Below are 12,129 nucleotides of genomic sequence, written 5' to 3'. Positions count from 1 at the left end.
CACGAGTGATGAATTTCATCCACGATTTAAAAATTCAGGTTTTGTGTTAGTAATAACAAACACTGCGCAAAATGAAATTTTGAAGTGCAGAAATGACTTAAGTGTGGACTGAGGACCGCTTCGGCTTAATAATTATAGTTTTGGTCTCACTACATTAGCAAGTAGTATTAGATGACATGAGACAAAGATTTCCATGTGCTTTTCTTATTTCTAATAGAAGAGAAAGTCAAGCGTTGTCCATATTTTTTCACTATATTTTACGTGGGGATCGGAAAAATATTCCAAAGGTCCGTAAGTCACACTTAGCAGATTTCGTCTATAATGCCTGGAACTTTACATGGCAAGTGGACAGAATGTGGAGGAAGAATATAAACAATAAACTCACAGCCCAAGGACAACAAGCAGATGTTTACAAGCCGATCAGAACTCTGTTGGAAGAGACAGATGCTGCTGCAATTAATGCAATGCTTCGTGCTGCTCTTAATAGGAAGGATGGTGACGAAGGTCGTCAGAGTTAGCAACTCACGTCCAGGAGAACTGTGCCAATAACGTAGAATACAAGGCTTTCTGCCACGGACTGCATGCTTGTACAAATACGATCATGCAAACAGAAAGGATGTTCCACAATGTATCTCCATGCGAAGCACGTGAAACGTCAAGATAAAGCAATATTCGCGCTAATATAGTTCAGTCGGGATAATTGTGCTTACCAGAGGCAAACTGACATACAAAATAAAAGAAATTGTCGTAAGTAAAAGTAAAGTTCAAAAAGGTGATGATTTTATAGGAAGAATACGGATGGAAGGTCAAAAATAGGCGAAATGTATTTCCTGCAAGAAAATGATGTTCAGTGACGATGTAAACTGACGTGTGATGAACGTAAAACATGCATACGCGTGCATGTATGTATTCCTGCACGCGTTTGGACTACAGCATAAAACTGAACACTTGCACACTCATGCATAGTGTAGGTCAACTTCATGTGCACGAACTATATGATGAAAATTCTCCTGACACGAAAGATCTAATAACAAGCAGTGAAGACACTGGTACTGCTAAAGAGCTTTATGCAATATTAGCCAAAGTAACCGCACAGAAAACACTAAGGGCATCATATCGTTGTCACAACAGAGGAACATAATTATTCGCGATACGCGGGAAAGCCGGGTTTGAGTTCCTGCTTGGCACAAATTTTCATCTGTCACAAACATCTGGATTCGCAAAATGCGAATTAATTCCGTGATATTTACCACAGCTTTCACCACCACAACAGCGTCACTTCCTTCAGATATGCATGCACGTCTGGGGAATACTGTAATGTGACACTGAGGTGACAGAAGTCATGGGATACACACTAATGCTGTGTCCGATCTCCTTTTGCCCTACGTAGCGCAGCAATTCGACGTGGCATGGACTCGAGCTGTTGGAAGTCCCGTGCAAACTGTTGAGGCATTCTACCTCTATAGCCATATAATTACGAAAGTGTTGCCGGTGCGGGATTTTGTGCACGAACTGACCTCTCGATTATCTCCCATAAACGTTCGATGGAATTTATGTCGTGCGATGTGGGTAGCCAAATCATGTGCTCAAACTGTCCAGAATGTTCTTCAACCCAACTGCGAACAATTATGGTCCGGTCCATAAAAATTTCATCATTGTTTGGGAATACGATGTCCATGAATGGCTATAAATGGTCTCCAAGTAGAAGAATATAACTATTTGCAGTCAATGATCGGTTCAGCTGCACCTGAGGACCCAGTCCATTCCATTTAAACACAGCCCACACCATCATGGAGCCACCACCAGCTTGCACAGAGTCTTGTTGACAACTTGGGTGCATAGCTTCGTGACATCTGCGCCACATTCGAACCCTACCAATAGCTCTTACCAGCTGAAATCGCGCTCATGTCACCAGGCCATGGTTTTCCAGTCGTCTAGAGTTCAACCAATACGATCATTAGCCCAGAAGAGGTACTGCAGGCTGTTAGCAAAAGGCATTCGTGTCAGTCATCCGCTGCCATAGCCCATTAACGTCAAATTTCGCCCCACTGTCCTAATGGATACGTTTGTCGCATATCCCACATTGATTTCTGTGGTTATTTCGCTCTTCGCTGCTTGTCTGTAAGTACTAACAATTCTATGCAAATGCCGCTGTTCTCGGTCGTTAAGTGAAGGCCGTTGGCCACTGCGTTGTCCATGGTGAGAGGTAATGCCTGAAATTTTGTATTCTCGGCATACTCTTGACACTGTGGTCTCGATGATTTTCGAAACAGAATGTCCCGTGCATCTAACTCTGACTACCATACTGCATTCAAAGTTTGCTAATTATTGTTGCGCTGCCATTATCGCATTGGAAACCATTTCACACGAATCAACTCAGCACAAACGACATCTCCACCAATGCACCGCCCTTTTATAGCCTATGTACACGATACTACTACCCTCTGTATAAGTGCATATCGCTATCCCATGACTTTTGTCATCTGCATGTAAACACAGACACTGTAACTATCAGTGAAATAATTATTGCTCAGTTACTTTATTTGGTTAACAAAAAAACCACAATACAAGAATGCTGTCAAGAATCACACTGCATATTTAAAGGTGACTTTGGCTGCAGAACTCAATTAAGGTTTGCAGGCTCATCCTTTTTAAAAAAAAAAAAAGTTTGGCTCAAAGGAGACAATATGCACCAGAGGTGACAGTTTTTTATCAAACAGAAGAAAATGTCAGATCAGATACATGAAGCACAAACGTTTCTTTTTCCTCATTAATGTCATATTCACTTACGGATTTTTTATTTATATACTGGCATTACTAAAATAGCTATTTATGTCAGTTGAGTAAATGGTAAGTATACTGTGGCAGTACGGTAACATGTCTTGTAAAGCACCTGTTACCACTGCTGCAGGACATTTTAGTCACTCTTCTTGGAGACCATAAGAAATATGTGAAGCATTTAAACGATACTTTACTGGCAAAGCTATATCTCAACATAATAATTCAGTTTAAACTGCTGTGCCACACTGACTTACATTTGAATTGCACCATATAAAATGTTTGTATATATGTATATCATCAAACAGTTTTAAATTCTGTATGTGTGATTGCAGAAAATAATAATAATTAATGAGATCTAGCTTCTTGCAAGAACCTAAGTTGCTATGTTTTCACCTTGTAGTGGGACGAAATTAAACGTCACCCATCCACCAAGTCAGCCCAGTTTGCAGGTGACTATAAGTTTAATTTAGTTTTTGTTTATGTGTTTTCTTATTATTTGTAATAAATGTGAATTATCTAAAAGTTTTGTATTTTTTTTTATGTGTTTCATGTACGGAGAGATCGGCGCAACGAACGGGGACAGCATCTTCGTTGCCGCGACCAGAGAGGAAATTGCTGGCCGCTATACGTCGCGGGTCGACAGCCAAGGAGCAACAGAAGATCCTGGAACCGAGTTGTTGCGTCGTGTTTCTAAAAAATTAAAAATGAATTTTTATACTCTTTTTGTACAACAATGACGTCATAATGATCTTAACCTTATTGAAAAGTTAGTCACTGTCTGTCAACGCTCAAGTTCACATCTGTATGTGTAGGAAGCTAATAAAATAATGTATGCTACTAAAGTTGAAACACGTCTCTTGAAGATTTATTTATGAAGAGTTATGTGAACGGATTAATAATATATCTGACAAGATTATTGATTCAGACAGCGTTGGCCGAAACTTTGAATCTAAAAAGTTTATTTAATGTGTGATTCTGATATCGATTAGGTCAAGATAACGTGTGTCGATATAATTTTCTGAGGAGAAACAAACGAAATTTAAATTCTAAAAGTTACGAAAACCAATAGGCCCAAGTGATGTAATTCTCTGCACACGACTCAACTGGTGTTTTACAGTTTCGTTCAAGAACCATTCTAGGACAATTTAAAAAAGAATATAAATAATTTTGAAGTGAGTGTAACTGACGTGGGTGACGAAGTCTGCACATGGTCATATATCAAACGAAACCTAACACGTCGTTACACTACACCGTGGCGACCTTAGAAACAGGACTTGTGTGCAACTAAGGCACACAGGTACGAAACAAAGCATCAAGAGTCCTTCGGAAGTCAACGCGAGTTTTCGTGGAGCCTTCACCAGCCAGCGGCGACTTCGCGGGTGTGGGCATCTGACGGAGTGCAGCCAAGCAGTACGGTCACGCAGTTGTTCCACGAGAAGGCGCATCTGTTGGGCAGCAGCTGAACGCTGCAAACCCCGACAACCTTTTTTCTCCCTAAACTAATAGGCCCAGTACGTCAGCTGCGGGGCGTTCCTCCGGCTGGTGTTAGAGGTGTTGCTGAGGGCTTCGCCTGTCTACGGCGGTGCCGGGCGTGGTTGCAGCCAGCGACGTTTCCGGTGTTCGACTCAGCGTCCGGCCGGTTGCGGAAGCGGGGTCGCAGCATCTCAGCGGCTGCATCGACGGCTGTTACATCTGCAGCCCATAGCAGCACACTGATCATCGAGAACTACAAATTACAATATTAGTGTCCGGTGAGTTTGTTTCAAGTTGGAAGTGGAGTGTTGTACATAGGAAGTGTGCTTTTACAGGATTGTTGATAACAAGTTTGCGTGTGTAAATAGTTAATATCTTACAATAATGTCGGGAAGTGAAATGTCAGACGAAGAGCAATCTATGTCCGATAGGAGCATGAGATCCCTTTTTAGGGCGATCGCTAAATTGAACAATCTAACGAAGAATCTACTGCTAGATTAAAAGAGGAATTAAAACAGGCTAACGAGGAATCTACTGCTAGATTGAAACAGGAATTAAGACAATCTAACGAGGAATCTACTGCTAGATTAAAAGAGGAACTAAAACAGGAATTAAAACAGTCTAACGAAGAATCTACTGCTAGATTAAAACAGTCTAACGAAGAATCTATGGCTAGATTAAAACAGTCTAACGAAGAATCTATGGCTAGATTAAAACAGTCTAACGAGGAATCTACTGCTAGCCTGAAACAGGAACTAAAACAGGAATTAAAACAGTCTAACGAGGAATCTACTGCTAGACTTAAAGGGGAGCTAACAAAATCAACAGACAGGTTGCAGGAATATCTTAATGAAACCAGTCGAGAATTAAGTGATAAAATAGAGTCTTCTAAAGTTGAAATGCAGGAAAAATTAGTGGGACTTAGTAATAAGATTGCTGATAATTGTAAAAGGTTAGAAGAACATATCCAGGAATCGCGCGAGGAAAAAGCTCGCATGCGACACGATATTACTGACTTATCCGAGAGACTAGATAGTGTCAATATCTTAGTTGTAAATGAAATACAGAAAAATAACGATATGTTACGAGATAAATTTTCTATGCAAACAGAAACTGTTCGCAGAGAATTATTGAAATCTATTAAAGAGGTCTCTACCAAACCTGTAGAGATTTCTTCAATAGATAATGTAGAATTAGAAACATTAACTCATCAAGTAGAAAAGGACCATACCGAAATCGAAAACATGAAATTTTTAATTACTGAGATATGCAGTAATCTTGAGACTGCCAAAGATAATAATATTGACGAAGGTACAGAGCGTTCACATCGTGAACACAGTGAAGAATCGATATTAGCTAATCGCGTATCCAATACAGAAATGCGGATACAGGAAATTACTAAACGATTATCGGAATTAGATAATAACGAGGACATTTCAGGTAGCAGAGGTAATAACATAATCAGAGACAACAGTCGCATCGAATTTGCTAGCTCGGACGACAACAATATGAATAAAGCAATCACGGCAAGCCAATCCGATGCAACTCCGTCTCTGCAATCTAAACAAAATCCGACTATTTCTCTCGCAGAATGTCTGGATGACATAACGACAAATTCAAATGTAGCAAGTCGATTTCCTGTATTTAAACCAGGAGGCGAACTTCACCCTATAATCTTTATAAAAGCTTTTGAAACATCATTATCTCCTAAATGGAGTAATGAAAAACGCATTCAATTTGTAATAGGACATTTAGAAGCAGAAGCTGCGGAATGGGCAGTACTGCATAGAAATGAATTCAAGGATTGGGATGATTTTGTTAAGCAGTTTAAACAAAATTATTGGTCAAGAGGAAAACAACAACACTTAACTTTAGAGTTGTTAGACCCTCCTCCATATTCTAAACGGTGGGGAGGTTATAGGAATTATTTTGAATGGCATTTAAACCGTGCTAAATTAATTGAAGAACCAATTATTGAAAGTCATTTAATACGGGTCCTAATTAGTAGGTTACCGTATTACGTAAAGGAAAGAATGATAGAAAGAGAATGGTCACAGCCGTGCGAATTGTTAGGATATTTAGAGCAGTTAGATATACTTAATAGAGAAAGGGAAGACGAGAAGTTTAGATTTGGTAGAAATGACAATCCTCGAAATAATAATAATAATTCAGAACCACGAAAAGCTAATAACAACAATCATAGCCGGTTCTGTTATATAAAACGTCAATCTAAAGATAAAGAGAGCCAACAAAATCGTGGTAATAACCCTAAAGTGCGGAAATTACACAGCAACGATCATGAGATAAATCATCCTCAAGTAATTAATGAAGGTCAAGTGGTAGGTGACGTCATCATAGAACGTTCGGAAAACTAGTAAAGTCCTTTAGTACGGGTCAACTAAAGGGAACTATTGGTCAAGATTATCCAAGACCCAATTGCAATTTATCATTAAGCTGCCAAAAGGACGATGACTGGCAACAAGATTTACTTCAGGAAGACAATCAGATAAGGGAGAATGTAACATATAAACCCGTTATTAAAGGTTATATTAAAGATACCGAAGTAAATATTATAGTTGATTCGGGTAGCGAAGTAAGTATTTTATCCAAAGAATTATTTCAGCTTAAAAGAAAATATTGGAATTTCCCGACTTTACCTGTAACTGGGGTGAAAATTATAGGAGTTACTGGTAAAAGAAGTCAAAATATTACTGAAGAAGTTTATGTAACTTTTGAAATTGCTGAACAATTAATTGCTCACTCTGTACTCGTCGTAGCCAACTTAAATGTGGCCATAATTTTAGGTATAGATTGGCTGTGTAAATATAAAGCTATATTAGATTTTAAAGATTCTTCCTTAACCATCCATAAGGAGGCATGTACTTTTAAAGTGAGGTTCTCTAATAGTCAAGTACCTGAAAATTGCTACGAATCCTTACAGATTAGGTACGCACCGACCATGAATCTATTAACAGATTTTAGTGATCTTGGGTATGCAGTATACCAATGTCAGGCTAGTAATAGTATCGAAACCGAAGTGAAAGAAAAATGTTTATCTACGAATTGTCTATCCGAGCAAGAAAAGGAAGAGTTGGAATCTTTGATGTTAGAATTTAGAGCCGTCTTCTCAGATGAACCGGGGAGAATTAAAGATTACGTTTGTAAACTTAAGATTAAAGATAAGAAACCATTCTTGAAGAAACCTTATCCTATTCCAGTACAATTCAAAGAAGCGGCTAGTAGAGAAATAAGTAAGATGCTAGAACAAAACATTATCGAACGATCATGTAGCGCTTTTAACAGTCCGTTGTGGGTAGTTAAGAAAGCTACTGGTGGGGTACGACTGGTTCTGGATGCCCGTGAATTAAATAAAATTATAGAGATGGAAAGAGACAGACCTATTCCTATGGAGGACGTACTTCTTAAGATCGCTGGTTCTCGTTATATGAGTACAATGGATCTAACCTCTGGCTACCATCAAGTAACATTACACCCGGATTCACGGCAATATACGGCTTTTCTTTTTGAAGGCAGATCATATCAGTTCCAAGTTTTACCTTTTGGACTTAATATATCAGTGTCAACTTTCATTAGGGCATTAGATTCTGCTTTGGGTCAGCAATTGTTACAAAAGATTATTTTATATGTAGATGATATTTTAGTAGCTACTAAAACGTGGGAAGAACACGTAACGATATTACGGGAATTGTTTAACCGTTTAATTGACAGAGGAATTACTTTAAAATTATCTAAGTCTTACTTCGGAAAGGAGGAAGTGAGATTTTTGGGGCATATAGTGGATAGTAAAGGTATTAGGCCAGACCCAGCACGTATTGAAGCTATTGCTCGATGCCCGAGTCCTAGAAATCGGAAACAATTGAAATCATTCTTAGGAATGGTAGGATTTCTGAGAAGATTTCTTCCAGGGCAGGATATTGTTAATCCTAAATTACTAGATTTATTGAAAGAGAAGTCAGTATGGCTCTGGGGACAAGAGGAAGAGGAAGGTTTTAATAAGATAAAAGGAGCGTTAACCAAAGCCAAAATGTTATACCACCCAGATTTCGATCAGGACTTTGGTATGTGTACGGATGCCTCTGATTATGGTGTGTCTTGTGTAATATTCCAAGGTGATCTGACCAATGAAGAGGGATTATATCGGCCTATTGGATTCGCTAGTCGAACTTTAAATAAACATGAAAGAAATTATTTTGTATCCGAGAAGGAAGCTCTCACAGTGGTATGGGGTTTTTAACGATTTAGAGGATTATTAATGGGAAGAAAAACAATTGTATATACTGATCATCAGGCTTTAATCTTTTTGAACAATTGCCGGTTACTTCACCGTAGGCTATTACGTTGGGTATTATACTTGCAAGAATTTCAGTACGAAATTAGGTATATAAAAGGATCTCAGAATGTAATTTCAGATGCTTTGTCAAGGCTTCCCGTAGGAATGGAGAATATTAATATTGCAGAAGAACCAGGAACAAATTATCATGTTTATTTCCTTTTGACTAAGGAGAACGAACGTAAGGTTAAACGGATAGTAACTGCTGTTAGATGCAATCAAAGAAATGACGATCAATATAGGGACCTTATACAAAACCTTAGTAATGGGGACGAAACAGTTAACACCCGGGGTGTGTGGTTATATTTTAACGACTTGTTGTATTGGAAAGCACAGAGGGAACACCAGAGATGGAAAATCTGCATTCCGGAAACTGTTGTGGACGAGTTAATTACTTATATTCATGAAGGTTACGGGCATTTCGGAATTCATAAATGTATTAAACATCTAATGAAGTATTATTATTTCAAAAATATGTCCCGTATTGTGAGAAGTATTATTAGGGCTTGTGAAACCTGTCAAAAGGTTAAAGTTAATAACAAATCCAAGCGTTATAAATTATATGCTGTAATTCCTCGAGGTTTGTGGGATCTACTGTCATTAGATTTTTTCGGCCCTCTGCCTCGGAGTTCAGGAGGATTAACATATGTGTTTGTTGTAATGGAATGTTGGTCCAAACATGTGAAACTGTATACTTTGAAACGAGCGAATACAGCAAGCGTTATACGCTGCCTCACCCGAAATTACTTTGTTAACTGGGGCATTCCTAAACGACTTATGTCTGACAACGGTAGTGCCTTTATTAGTCAAAGATTTCAAGATATGATAAGACAATATGGAATCAAACATATCTTAATTTCGAAATATCACCCTCAAAGTAATTTAGTAGAAAGAGTCATGAAAGAATTAGGACGATTATGTAGAACTTATTGTGCACATAAACATACTCGGTGGGCCAAACTAATGCCTGAATTCGAAAAGATATTAAATGAATTGCCTCACCTAACGACGGGATTATCACCTATAGAAATTTTAGGCAAACGAATTATAGGTGAGCCTTTACTAGCTGCTTTACCTTGGCCACCAGTAAATGAGATACAACAAGATATTCCAGACGAAAAAGTTTGCGAACAGATTGTAAAAATGCCGAACGGAGAATTAAAAGTTATAATCAACAGGCTGTAGAACCCTCATTTCAGGTAGGAGATCTTGTGTTAGTACGATCTCATCCTAAAAGTTCTAAGATCGATAAGGAATGTAGAAAATTCTTCTTTATCTTTGAAGGTCCATATGTTGTACATAAGATTGTACATCCCAAAGCATTACTTCTTATGGAACCTTCATCAGGTGTAATTAAAGGATTATATAGTGTTGATCAAATGAAACTCTTCATTCCTAAATAAGTTAATATTTAGTATATGTTACATACGGAAGAGCGTTCATAGTTTATTCATGTGAAGTTTTCGTGATAGTTACGTATTATTTTAAAGAATAGAACAGAAAGCTTAAACAAGTGTTCTACAATAATCTACTGGTACTTCAAAAGGAGAAAGATAACCCGAAGGGGGATTTATATGGAAGAAATTTTGCTCTTAGGTCAAAAGGAATTTTGCATATTTTAAATTTACTCGGATAGTAGGAACCAAAGGGGATGGTTAATAGTTTTAGGGACCATGGGCGTCCAGAGCTATATGGCTCACGAGAACATAGCAGAGTGCCTTTAATAGAGGTTTGCAATAGTGTTAATATAGAACACACCAAACGGGGCTCTCTCGCTTGTTTCTCCTAAATAAATGGCCATTACCCAACAAGGTGTCCGAAGGTAAAGAAAGCCGTGCCGAGATTCTAAAGAGAGTTTTGCTTGATTTCTTCTTGACCTCAGGCATAAATAAGGCATTAGGGAAGAGAATGACGTAAAGTAAATAGTACTATTAGTTATTGTGAGAAACTTATTAGTAATATACATTCTTGAAAAGAATAACTCTAGTAAATAAATGAAACTGAAATTAATCTATCACAATTTGAACGCTCTGTCCTAATGTACAACGTTAAAGAACGTACTAAATTAGTATTTATTAGCAACTATTAACTGAAGAGGAGCAATCTCCCTATATTCGGTTACGAATTACCATAAGAGCACAATTAAGAGTAAATGACAAATAGTCACAACGGTATCGTGTTAAAAGGATTAAATCTATCTAATAGCAAGGACTTGAGGTTACGTAAAATGTGAGGAAAATGTATTAACAGTTAAATATTGTATATTGAACAGTTTTAATTCCGGTTAAAACCTGACAAACTGAGCTTGTGGGTGGGGTATGTAGTGGGACGAAATTAAACGTCACCCATCCACCAAGTCAGCCCAGTTTGCAGGTGACTATAAGTTTAATTTAGTTTTTGTTTATGTGTTTTCTTATTATTTGTAATAAATGTGAATTATCTAAAAGTTTTGTATTTTTTTTTATGTGTTTCATGTACGGAGAGATCGGCGCAACGAACGGGGACAGCATCTTCGTTGCCGCGACCAGAGAGGAAATTGCTGGCCGCTATACGTCGCGGGTCGACAGCCAAGGAGCAACAGAAGATCCTGGAACCGAGTTGTTGCGTCGTGTTTCTAAAAAATTAAAAATGAATTTTTATACTCTTTTTGTACAACAATGACGTCATAATGATCTTAACCTTATTGAAAAGTTAGTCACTGTCTGTCAACGCTCAAGTTCACATCTGCATGTGTAGGAAGCTAATAAAATAATGTATGCTACTAAAGTTGAAACACGTCTCTTGAAGATTTATTTATGAAGAGTTATGTGAACGGATTAATAATATATCTGACAAGATTATTGATTCAGACAGCGTTGGCCGAAACTTTGAATCTAAAAAGTTTATTTAATGTGTGATTCTGATATCGATTAGGTCAAGATAACGTGTGTCGATATAATTTTCTGAGGAGAAACAAACGAAATTTAAATTCTAAAAGTTACGAAAACCAATAGGCCCAAGTGATGTAATTCTCTGCACACGACTCAACTGGTGTTTTACAGTTTCGTTCAAGAACCATTCTAGGACAATTTAAAAAAGAATATAAATAATTTTGAAGTGAGTGTAACTGACGTGGGTGACGAAGTCTGCACAGGGTCATATATCAAACGAAACCTAACACGTCGTTACACACAGGTACGAACGGTGTAGTGTAACGACGTGTTAGGTTTCGTTTGATATATGACCATGTGCAGACTTCGTCACCCACGTCAGTTACACTCACTTCAAAATTATTTATATTCTTTTTTAAATTGTCCTAGAATGGTTCTTGAACGAAACTGTAAAACACCAGTTGAGTCGTGTGCAGAGAATTACATCACTTGGGCCTATTGGTTTTCGTAACTTTTAGAATTTAAATTTCGTTTGTTTCTCCTCAGAAAATTATATCGACACACGTTATCTTGACCTAATCGATATCAGAATCACACATTAAATAAACTTTTTAGATTCAAAGTTTCGGCCAACGCTGTCTGAATCAATAATCT

At 37.9% G+C, this 12,129-nt stretch overlaps 1 protein-coding gene across 1 annotated transcript in view; it reads right to left on the bottom strand.

The window, feature by feature from the left end:
• The window catches only part of LOC124776861 (PRL-1 phosphatase), a 629,058-nt gene that overhangs the window by 565,936 nt on the left and 50,993 nt on the right, over nt 1–12,129 (bottom strand). The gene's annotated exons all lie outside the window — the stretch shown is intronic.

The sequence above is a fragment of the Schistocerca piceifrons genome, chromosome 2 (assembly GCF_021461385.2).
Source record: "Schistocerca piceifrons isolate TAMUIC-IGC-003096 chromosome 2, iqSchPice1.1, whole genome shotgun sequence".
NCBI classification, from domain to species: Eukaryota; Metazoa; Arthropoda; class Insecta; order Orthoptera; family Acrididae; genus Schistocerca; species Schistocerca piceifrons.
This window is presented reverse-complemented; position numbering and strand designations above follow the sequence as displayed.